The 12,433-nt window shown below is 42.6% G+C and overlaps 1 long non-coding RNA gene across 1 annotated transcript; it reads right to left on the reverse strand.

The window, feature by feature from the left end:
- Positions 1 to 217: 217 nt before the first annotated feature.
- LOC140703202 (uncharacterized) lies at positions 218 to 12,299 on the reverse strand. The gene is made up of 2 exons (XR_012082581.2): positions 12,030 to 12,299; positions 218 to 5,785 (listed from the first exon to the last, which is right to left on the reverse strand). It is a non-coding gene; the product is annotated as an uncharacterized LOC140703202 (long non-coding RNA).
- Positions 12,300 to 12,433: the final 134 nt, after the last annotated feature.

A 12,433-nucleotide genomic window follows, 5' to 3' on the forward strand; every position in this document is an offset into this window, starting at 1 on the left:
CTTTATGTTCATTTTGCTTTTATTTTCCTGTCAATTAGCAAGTTGTGAAAAATAAATGTCTACAGAAACCTTCCTACGCAGATGTCTCTGAACATATGCATGCTTGTGTGCAGTTCTGCCAAATATACACATTTGTTGCATATAATTCAGTAGAATATAATAATTTTTTTAAATTTTCTTGGGGCACACTTTTCCTGTACCTGCACATTTTATATGATTTTTTTTACTACAGACCTGATGTAAAATTTACTAGAGACTTGAATTAAATTTTGAAACGTACAGATGTTAAAGTATAACTGCGTTTCCATTTGTTGACTGATTTGGAAATGAAGAATTACATTTGTATTTAAAATGAAAGCCAAATAAATATCTCTCTATTCTCACATGCCTCATTGTTGCTTCTGTAAGTTACAGGCATGAGGAGACTCTCCATTATGAAAACAACTACAAATCAAATGAACACGCCTTACCTCTGTGGCAGAATGCCTTTGTGTACAACTAGGATATATTGTCTTTCCCCATCTATACACTTTCTACATTTATATGATAAAAAGCAGCATTTTCTGTGCTTGAGATCAGAATTATCTTCTGTACATATTGTTCAGTCCTGTAAAGCACTTTCAAGCTATGGAAAATGAACAAACAAACAAAAATAATAGAACAAAATCCCACCAGTTCCAATTTAAGTGAAATGCTTTCCTGGGGGTTGAATTGACCTGGGGCCCCTCTGTAGTTTAGAGATTTTTGTCTCTCAGTTACAAAGCCCTGGAGTCAATTATTTAGGAAACAACCATCAATTAACCAAACAGGAATCACAGATGGTTAGTGAAAGATGGTGCTATAATGCTTAAGCCAAGATAAAGCATACATTAGCTTTCTTTTTTACTCTTGTCAACCAGCATTTCATGTGTGTGCATCATATTCATGTATTATGATGTTACATAGATTTCATTTGAAATAAATAGCCATTTTTTCTGCTTCTTTACAACTGAATTGAGGAATCCAATTCCCCTGGGCCTTGAACAACAAACAGATTTAAAAATAATTTTTAAAACCCTGAGTCCCCTACCAAGCTCATTATTCTTTTTCACGATAGTTCTTCTCCACAGTGGTTTACTTTCACATCAATCACTGTGGCTCGAGTAATTTCAGCGGACTGCTTCAGCATTGCTTCACGAGGTCTGCTTTAATGTAATGTGAATTCTCTTCCAAGACTGGTGATAAAGGAGATGGGGGTAGGGGAGAGGGCACCAGGAATACCCAAGACATATGGTAGTGTAACTGTCAAACCAACGGAAAAGCAGTGCTGCTCGAAATCAACATATTGAAACAAAAACTGCCGGGAGCATGTACAAGACTCAGCATCTGAATGAAGACAGAAGTAGACAAGGCATTGCGCTAGGTCCAACAGCAATGTTTTGTGTGAATGAATTCATACTGAAATAACCCCAAATGTCTTCTCACTTTTCAATGTGCTTTCTTTGCTGCACACAGAGAGCAAAGGCTGGCTTTTCATTAAAGCGAAGCAGTTGTCTCAGACAGCTGATTTGGGTTGTTGTGACAGGGAAACAATCCTTAGTTTTTTAATTGATTGCTGTTCCATTTTTACTGGCAGAGCAAGACAGATACTTGTAGGAATTTCTTCCTTATGTACAAAAATAACAGCTGCATTGGGGCAGAGATGAGGAGAGAGGATATTTATTCTTTCTTTTTATGGCTGATAATTTTTCCATGCCAGCAACAGAGATGAGGACACCTACATTTTTTTAACTAGAACTCCCACAATACTAGAGCAGAATAGTCAGCATTGGAAGTTGTGGTTCAACGAGTCATGGTGTGGCAACATTAGTAACACAGAGTAAACTAATATGGGCCTCTGTGGAAGAGTTGGGTTTGATTAGAGCAATTTAACCAAGCCTTCTTTTTCGCAAGGAAATTGCTCTTGCCAATATCACAAAGTGGCCTAATAAACAAGCCACTTCAGGATACTGACAAATTAATCACTTCCTCTATTCTTGGACAGATGGGCAGAGGAAGTAAAATAGCTGATGCACTACATCAGTTGCAAAAAAAGTATTTTCTTTTCTTTTCCTTCTCTTAAAGGTCTAGTCAATAAATAGACTGCAGCTGAAGCCACTGCTCTGGATTCAACTATGGGTGTTTCCTTGGTTGGCAAGAAAAAGACTTTTAAATTTTAAAAATAACTAAGTACATCAGCAATAGTCCATATACGATAAAACTCACTTCCCCATCCCTGTGCTGAGAAGCAGAACATGTGTTTGATTTGCCAATATCCTGAAGTGGCTTGCTTATTTAGCCACTTCATAATATTGGCAAATTCCAACTGGAAGGCTTGGTTTGGATCAGTTCCAGTGATCACATGTACTGGCACTGATCCAAGCCAGAGCAATTCTATCTACACCAACAAGTACTGTAAAAGCTCTAACAGGGGATCAGAAAAGTTCAGGTAGGACCACTCTGGAGGAGTGCTGGTTTGCTTCAACAAAGGCATCATCTGATTACCATCTTTAAAAATGAGCCAGCCTGTTCCTGCTGTGGGCCCAACAGCAGGCCAAATGCCTGTACAGTCAGCCATTAACTGTCCTATTTCTGCCCTGTAAACCGAATACTTCTCATTTGCAAGTTCAGCCTGTTCCATTGCTTCCTTATGATTCAGGCTGGGAAATGAATGATGAAGAGCTTTTGACTGGCTCTTTCCATAGCTTCTCTAGGGGAGCAGTATTATGTATAGCCTAACTACCAAACACAGTGTGACTAACTGATGAATACAAATGCTTTGTGTGTAAATTGCTTCAGTGTGAGGTTTTATTTCTACAGGCACAGGAGTGCAGGCATGGGGGCATTAACTGTGGGTTGCTGCTCATTATTATTATTATTATTATTATTATTATTATTATTATTATTATTATTATTATTATTATTATTATTATTATTATTATTATTATTATTATTATTATTATTATTATTATTATTATTATTATTATTATCATTATCATTATCATTATCATCATCATCATCATCATCATCATCATCATCATCATCTGTCCCAAGTACTGGGAAGCTTTACTTTTAATAGAAGCCCCCTTTGCATTCTTTTGACACTTCATTACTTCTTATTCTTAAATTGTACTTCGTATATATTGAAGATGGTTTTGTTTTATGAAGTGGGAAAAGACAATTTGCTGTGTTGAGAAGGGGTACAGCGAACTCTCTGGAAATAAGTAAGAACTGCATTGCTACTGAGCTTGCCAATGGTGGTGGAATTCCATAACTGAATCTACCACTGCTGCAGCTGTGGTTAAGTTTTCCAGGAACCATGGTGCCTCTCCTATGATACAGATGCATGTTACAACAGTCCCCCACATCATGTACTCTTGTAAGATCACAGGACAGAAAATTTATTTCCTTTCCTGTAGTAACACAATACAAAGGGAAGAAAATAATTGGGGGTGGGGGAAGAACGATGCTACAGTTTGATGGTGTGCACAGCAGCCACCACCAATGATTCTGCAGCAATGGGCCAAAGGCAGGTCACAGTCTGTCTGCTGCCCACACTTCTGGCAAGCAGAACAATGCTTTCCTCAGTTTTGTGTGTGATGCTCAGTGACAGAAGCAGTTAGTGCCAGGTAGCTCTCCAAACAAAAGGACAAAACTGAGGCGGTTGTACTTTGGGTACACAATGAAAGGAAAAGACTTGCTGAAAAAGAGAAGAATTCTGGGAAAAGATGAAGGTCACAGGAAAAGAGGAATATGAGACAGGTTTTTATTTATTTTATTTTATTAGATTTATACCCGACCCATCTAGACCAAAGGTCCACTCTGACCAAAGGTTGACTCGATAAAGGAAGCCACCACCTGGAATTTGCAAGAGCTGAGCTGGGATAGGGCATTTTGGAAGTCATTCATTCATGGAATTGTTATATATCAAAGGCAATCTGACCGCACATAACTAGAAACAAGAATAGCCTTTCCAATCCCAAGTCTCATTCCTCAATCTTTTCCTGTGTTCTTAAATAACTCTGATGATCCTTCAGCCCAGGCCAGCCTACTCCCTCCAAATGAAATGTTTCAGAATGTGATTACACAGCAAATGGAAAACTGCAAATGGATCTGCTGTGAAGTTACACCAGAGAAGTCAGGTTTCCCCATGGTAATTCACTTCATGCAACCACACAGGAGTCAGCAGAGAGAGTAGAGGAAATTGGCTCTCAGCCTTGTTTGCAGCTTGTTAAGGTAGTGCTGCTCTGGCCTTCCAGATCTGCAGGAGGCATAGCTAGAGTACGTCTACCTTAAATGAAAACAAATTGATTGATAACTTCTTTTTCTCTCTTGCCCAACTCCTCACTCTTCCCCTACCTAACTGCTCTAGCACTACAGCAGAAACCTTTAAAAGAAAGAAGGACAGAAAAAAAGGGAGGAGGAAAAAGAAATGAAATGGGAAGAAGAAAATAAACTGGCCCAGACACCAGGTTCAGGGGAGAGAGGATTCAGAGAGCAGTCAGTTTACTGCATCTCTTACTGCTGTTAAAGCCAGGTAGAATGGCTTGAAATAAAACAACTGTAAACCTATCTCCATCAGCTGAGGAAATCACAGCACTCAAATACATTTAGTTCCAGAAAGGTAAAAACTCAGCAGCAGTAGAAAAAAATTTGGGCAGGGAACTCTGGGTTTATTCACACTGACTTGCACACCATGTAGTCAATGGTTAAACTGGAGAAAGAAGCTTCATGGTGCACTGATTAAACTGCAGTACAGCAGTCAAAACTCTGCTCTTGACTTGAGTTCAATCCCAATTGATTCAGGTAGCCAGCTCAAGGTTGACTCAACCTTCCATCCTTCTGAGGTCAGTAAAATATGTACCCAGCTTATGGGGGGGGAGAGGGATGGGGCAATGTGTATCCTGTATAATTTAAAACTGTAAACCACCCAAACAATGCTTTAAGCTCTATGAGGTGGTATATAAGCAGTATACTTTGCTCTGGTCAATGAAAAAATGCAAAAGTGATCATCCCAATTTTGGAGCATTTCCCACATTATTTGTCAATGTAGTCACTCACTCAATTATGCTGAATCTGGAAACACTGAGATGCTTTGAACTACTTTGACTGAACAAGAAGAAATGGACTGGAACCTCTGTTCGCTGCCTAATTCTGAGCCAGTCTTGTCCCACATGAGTTTCCTGCAACACCTTTCCCCAGACCTCAAGTGTTAAAAAGACCAAAGCACATGCTGTAAAGAGTTCCATTTGGAATCCTAATCTCAGGCTCCACCAAGACCATAAGAGCATGGAATGTACAGCCACTGAACAACTGAGAAGGTAAGTAAAACTGAAACACTGCACTGTGAAATATATTTCCCTTAAGAGTAGAGAACATGTAGGTAAAAGCAGATGCCCTCAGTAAATTTTATGAATAAAAGATCTACTCTGATGCAATCATTTCATTAATACACAGGCAGACGCGACATGAAAATACAGCTGAGCAGATGGTTTTGAGATCTTAGATAGATGTTTTCATTTCAGCAGCTAATTATTTAGCTTTTAAGGATTATAGCAAACACTGTCTGCAAAGCTCGCAGACTCAGTCTTTGAAGGAAAGTTCCACTTCTTCCATCACACAAGACTTCTGGCTGTGCACTTGTTGCAAGTGTTTTTCTGAGCTTCTAATGATGGACAACAGTTGTAAAACGAAACCATTCATCCTCACGGGGGAAATTTAGATACAATTGGAAAAGATTCTCTTGTTTCCACATGCTAGACAACACCTGTAACAAATTCCCAGGAGATAAAGTTAAAATCAAATATTCTAGATCAATTAGAAGCAGAAATGTATGATGATAAAGCAGTGGTTCCCAACCTTTCGTGACCCAGGTGGACTGCAATTCCCAGACACTTTCACCACTAGCTGTGCTGGCCAAGGTTTCTGGGATTTGTAGTCCAAGAACACCTGGGTTATCGAAGGCTGGGAACTACCGTGATAAAGGAAGAAAGTCCTGTGACTGATGATAAATTGTAGCGGCTGTCCGTATATTGTGTTCTGACACAGGTCCCCACATAGGCTTGACATATAGACAAAAGATAAAACAAAATGCAAAGCAGCAAACAACACCTGTCTGATTCTCTCATTTCTGACAAAATCCCATTCTACGTGGAGTTGGAAATTACTCATAATCAGAATATGAATAATCCTTGGAAAGTCAATCATCATAAATACTGCAGTCTTAAAGGCCAGCAAAATATATTTTGCTGCCTGAAGCAGAGCATCTACTCATTCAAGCCAAGATGGTCTCTCTTGTTCCCCAAGCTAGGCAAAGTTATTTTGGCAGATACGTACATCAAGGTAGCCCACAAAAACCCCTTTCCCTTTCCTTCCAGTAAAAATAATCAAACATGTCATTATTACTTTAAAAATTCATCACTAACAAGTAAGTAACTAATGTTGTTTCCCTTTCATGGAAATTCAAGGCAGCCATCACATTCTATTTCATGGCAGGTCCAATCCTTCATCCAAAGACATTGCACTCAGCTTTGTTGAGTGTGCCACATGTATCAGAAGGCAAAACAAACTGGATCCGATAAGTGTATAACATTCATATATGTGTATAACATTCAAATGAATTACATGCCCATGGTCTGAGAAGCTTCCTTAATTCTCTGAGATCATCACACATACAGTCACACCACGGTCTGTGGATGCGCTATACCATACCTCTAGATGGGCTATAGTATTAGATGCTCTTTGGCTGAAGTTGTATGTTGAAAATGGTGTAAATATACTGGATCTCTGTGGCATAATTCCTTTGAGACAGATTAACCTCTCCTTGGTACCCACACTATAAATAAATAAATATCACTCTCTGACCATCTCTCAATCTTTGACCCTGCTTCACTCATCTTTGTGAGCTGCAGGCACAACAGAATGCTGGACAAAGAACACCTCTTCAGAGATCTGTATTTTGATTGTGCAAGCAGATTTGGTGCATGCCTTGTGCCCTCTGCACTCATCCGCATGGGTTTTCTTGACACAGAAGCCCTTCTTTCTCTGTAAAAGATGATCTGACTTTAAAAAAAGAAAAGAAAAGCTTGGGCTACAACTGATAAAATGTTTTAAAAGGGCTGTTTAGACTCTGCCTACAATATTGCTGCTTCATTAAGAAACAGCTGGTCGTCAGCCAGAGAAGATCAAGCTAACCTTAATCCTAGAGGATTGTGAATAAAATGTAGGCTGGTTTACTAACAAAAAGTGCCACATCCAGCAAAGCACATATTCTGGACAGCACAGCAGGTTAGAGAACTTTGGGCTCTTAGGCAGATAAATCCTCAGAGAAGAGAGAGAGAGAGAGAGAGAGAGAATGCTTACAAATGCTTGCATCCCTTTTGTCCTCCATGTCTTACACCTTTCCCCAGCCTCTTATTTTAATCTTGGCAAGCTTGTAAAGCATGGCAGTTTGACTCCATTTGATTGCGGATTTCAAATATGTTCAAACTTCAATCAAATCCTCTGGAGAATGAAAGGGAAGGATGAAAATGTAAAGCAGGGAAGGCTGCATTGGCACAGCAGTGCCTGTCCCAAGCCAAGGCAGGACTGACATAATGTGCATCCCATATATGAACCATCTGCTAGCAGGCAGTAGGTCTGCAGTGCTCTTGAATACCTTTTGTGCTTTTATAAGTGAGGTAGGCTAAGCCATGGACCCACTGTGCAATGCAAGCAGCAGAATTACCTAAGATAATTATTGAGTTGAAGGTCACCAACCTGAGATCTTTGGGATTTAGCTATTTTAACAAGTTGACAATTAATGCTAGGCAGCTTGTAATGATGCTATTCTGTACTGATTGTTTGCATCTTGTATATTTCTTAAATACCTGCAATCTGCAGCATTGACACTTACGGTGTGTAATCATGGAAACTGACTCCCAAGGCTAGTTAAAGGAATTTTGTTGTTGTTGTTTTTCACACATAAATTAAAGGTTGCCAAGCAGTCTATGATTAGCATACTTAATTTGCAAGAGCTGACCGGGATACTATTTTTAAAAGTGTATTTTATGTTACACTGCCCCTTATCTACTTCCTCTGATTTTCAGTCATGTCTATGTTACAGGCAATGATGTCTTTGTCTGAGGATATTTTTGCCCATGAAAGCTGCACATGAAAATATAGCTGTTAGTCTTTAAGGTGCTATGTTTTCATCTTTATTTTTTCTTTTTCCTTTGTTTTTGCTTGATAGGCATTTATTGGCCATCAGAAGAATTTCAGTTACATTCTTTGAAGACGAAATAAACTGACAATAAGCTTTCTCTGTGAGATACTTACACAGGTATGTCAATGGAACTGGGTTTGCCTATATAGTTGGTATATCACATTAAAATCCAAAGCTATAAAATTAGATTGCCATGAGATGCACGTCTAATAAATCTGACAATAATATATTGACCAAACTATAAATTATAGGCAAATTGTCATCAGAAGAGGGAATTCCTTAACTGCTAAAAGCATCTGAATGTCACGAGCTTTTCTCTCTTCCTGTAGTTTGTAAATTAGGTTGTTTTGTTTTGTGCCAGGAACTAAGCATGGCTTCATTTGCTAGTCTGATTTCTGATAAATGAAAGCCTGCCTGAATCACATCTCTGGAACACTAATGTGATCTCAGCTGTAATGACAGGTTACCTGTAATATATAGTTCAGCCCTGCAAGAGATCATACTGCACAGATGAGCCTCATTTGCCTTGTACTGAATGCTGCTGGCAGCCTCACCCCAGACTGTTACCCCTCCTATTGCCAGAACTACATGTCTGTTAGGAGAGCACTAGCCTGAGCTGTGAATCATCTCCTTGAGTAATCATTCTGTGGCCTAATTCACACATTGCCCAGAGACAATCTCAGGTTTGCCAGTGAAAGTCCATTCAACAGAGAGCTGCAATCTAGTACAGCTCCCAGACCAGCACAACTGTATGTTGTACAACTAGTTGCAAATATGAATTTACAGGATTCACTCTTTGCACACTTCAAAACATACATTTATGCATATTTTAAAACATACATTTAAAAATGTAACATAACCATTTTTGTGTAAATTAGCCGCCTTGAACTCTTATTTATACTGTGTGGTGTAAATTGAGTAAATCGTAAATAATTATGAGTAAAAAAATTTTTTATCAGGAGCTGCTCATTGACCTCACATTAGACCTGATGAAATGTCAGGATATGGATGACCTTTGGCAGTATGCTTTTGGTAGAGTCCTTCCCTGACTCTCACCCCAGGTCATGAGTTCAGACTTTATGTGAGAACTTCACTGATCCACTTAGCGAAATGAAGAGACCACCTTCTATGTAGCAGAACCGGATGACTACATGTTAAAAGAATGAACACCGCTGTCTATACATGCTATCATGTAGTGAAACAATGTACACTACAATGTAAAGAGAATCCTCGTGAGATAATAAAATCCAGATACCAAATTTAACTAAACATACTGTGTCCCCAGTGAATTTAAATTTTCTTGCTGAGCACAAAGAAAGAGGATGAGTGAGTTGGAAGAGGTATCTGGTTAAATTCCACCCCATACCCACGGGCCTTGTACTGCTCAGAGGGAACAAGTATATGAGCTCCTGACTTTCTCCACGGGAGGTGGGTGACTGATGTCATGGGGACAGGGAATCTGAGTTTTACAGGAGTCATCCAAAGTGCTGAACAACAACCCAACATGCCTTTAAACATTTTAAAACCCACTATCTTTTGGACACTGAAGTCACAAGACTCCCACTGACTCATCCATCTTCATCTCAGTTTTGGCCATCCAAAAGAGAGTGCAGTCATCTAAGTGGACAGAGATGATTGCTTGTGCAATGAGCATTTGCCCATAATCTCTTGTATGTTTCGCTTGCTTGGGCCTCTAGGTGGGCTGTGGCAGTTTGGATTGGGCCCAGAGAGCTCAATCATCCACAGCCCTGTCCCAGCCAGAGAGAAAAATACAGGAAGGGCAAACTGTAGAAAATGACAGAGAGTCTGAGTTGGGTGGAACCTTTCAGAGGAATAGATGTGTTGCAATAAACTTACTAGTCTTAAACGCATTGCATGACTTTTCTGTTGTCTGGCTCCAAAAGACTAACATGGCTACTCTGTGGAAACAGAACAAGATGGTGGCAGCTACAAAAACAAACAAACAAACAAAAAAAAGCAGCAAAGCATGAGAAAGTACAAGGAGCAGCCAGAGCTTCCCTCTTTTGCTTATTCTGGAGTGGCCTGTGGAGTGCAGTTCTCTGGGCACACAAACAGGCAACAGAACATCTCTTTCTCTTTCACACATACATACACATGGCCCTGGCCCCATCCTTCCAGCGATGTGGCCCAAAGATATAAGCCAAGAGAAAAAGGAAAGGGCAGTCTGATCTTCTCATCTCCTTCTGGACTACGCAGCAGTGGGAAGTGAAATGAGAAGCCCACTGAGTAAGTACTAATTGGGTGATTCATTATTCCAAGTGCCATATACTTGTACAGAGGCAACAGGGTTCTTGTTGCTAAAATGTCTAAACTGCAGTACTGCTGTGAAGCCTCTGCTCACAACCTGAGTTCGATTTGGATGGGCTCAGGTAGCATTCTGTCCTTCTGAGTTTGGTAAATTGAATACCCAACTCCCTGTGTAGCCTGAATAATTAAATTGTAAACCACCCAGAGAATGCTTTAAGCACTATGTGCAGTATAAAGGTTGCACATTCTAATGGTGGCACAGGAAAAATTATGGACATCCACACAGTGCAGTCCACATTTCTTAGGGCCTGCTGCAGATCAGCTGCAGATGGTCAGTGACCAGTTTCATGTGGGTCCTCCAGGGCTAACCCAAAATGAACTGGGAAAAGCTGACTTTTTAAAAAATTACACATCCCAGAATTCTAACTCCCCCAAGCTCCGCATATTACTGCCTGAGGCCAAAGATTAGTGGTCTGTTGGCACTCTGCCTACAGAAGCCTCCAAGACTGGTGACAGGGGATTCTGGAAGTTGTGGTCCAAAAGCAGTTCTTCCAATAGTCGTGTTTTCCAAAGATTCTTGAGCTTTATAGTTACAGAGAGAGAGAGAGAGAGAGAGAGAGAGAGAGAGAGAGCAACTTTCCCCAAGCTCCAGTTGGCCCACAGTGCGAAGTTCCCCTGGCACTCAGCTGCCATGAATCAATGGGAGCTTGTGAGTCCAATTTCATGGAGGTGCTGAATGTCCTATGAATTTCACCTGAACTTTCCGGGAGCTCTCGAAGTCAGGGAGACTCTTTGGTAGGATTGGGTCCAGCACCTTGGAGAGCTCCTCTCATTTTTCACCTAGAACTCCTAGTGGACAGGATTTCCTGCTGGCCCCACCTCTTCCCATTGCCCTGGATGGTCTCTTAGGAGCCATCCGCCGTCTCATGACTGCACCATCAGTAAAGGCAGAGGGAGTCCCAGCCAGTAAGGCCACGTCTCTTTCAGCATTTCAAGGGAGAGACACCTTCTGAAAGGCAGGCATCGATCGCGCGTGAAAAGCGTGGAAGGGGGTCGGCAGGTGCTGCCAAGTCACGTCCGGCTCGGTGGGAAGGCAAGGGTGGAATGGCACGGACTCGTGTGTGGCAATCAACAGCGACCTTCCTCGTGTCCCCCCCCCCCCGCTTCCCCGCCCTTCTTGCAGGGAAGGGAAAGGCCTGGGCGGATGATTCCTTTTCGGGGAGGGGCCGATAGGGGTCAGATCCACTGCCGGGAGTTCCGCCGTTCACCCACGCACCCAGGCAGCCAGGCACCCACGCAGCCTTTCCTAGGAGGCAGGATGCCGCACGGCGACAGTTTCCCTCCCCTTCTCCCGCGGGCCCTTCCCTTCTCAAGGACGCGGCGCAGGCCACGTCCTGGAGAAGCTGCGCGGAGGGAAGGCAGGCAGAGCCCGGAGCCGGGAGCGATGCCAGGCCAGGTGGGATGGGAGGGGGCAGGGTGCCCTCCCGCCCTTAAACCCCGGTCTCCCGAGGGGCCAGGTCCCGTCCGATCTCCTCATTACCTGCCTGCACGCCAGGGCTGGCATCTTGGGGGGGGGGCGCGCCTTCCTTCCTCCGCTTGCTCTCCCCTCTTCCCCAGCCGCCGAGGAAGGACGTCGCCCGGGGTGTGCGCGTGTGCGTGTCCCTGTGTGTGTGTAGGCGTGTATCAGGCGACCGGGCCAGTCTGGATGCTGCCTTGGCCGCCCCCTTCACCCGGCAGCCCTGGGTGCACCGGCGGCGGTGGCGGCGGCGATCCCTGGCCGGCTGCGGCGCTGCCGCTTGGTGGCGGCTCCCCTCCAACCTGGCCGTGACGCAAGCAGAGTCTACTTAAAGGCGGCCGCGAGGCGGGCGGGCGAGACACTGAAGGCGACCTCCGCCTGGGCTGCGCAGCGCCAGGCGATCGCCGCCCAGGCTGGCTCGCAGGAGC

The sequence above is a fragment of the Pogona vitticeps genome, chromosome 1 (genome assembly GCF_051106095.1).
Source record: "Pogona vitticeps strain Pit_001003342236 chromosome 1, PviZW2.1, whole genome shotgun sequence".
NCBI classification, from domain to species: Eukaryota; Metazoa; Chordata; class Lepidosauria; order Squamata; family Agamidae; genus Pogona; species Pogona vitticeps.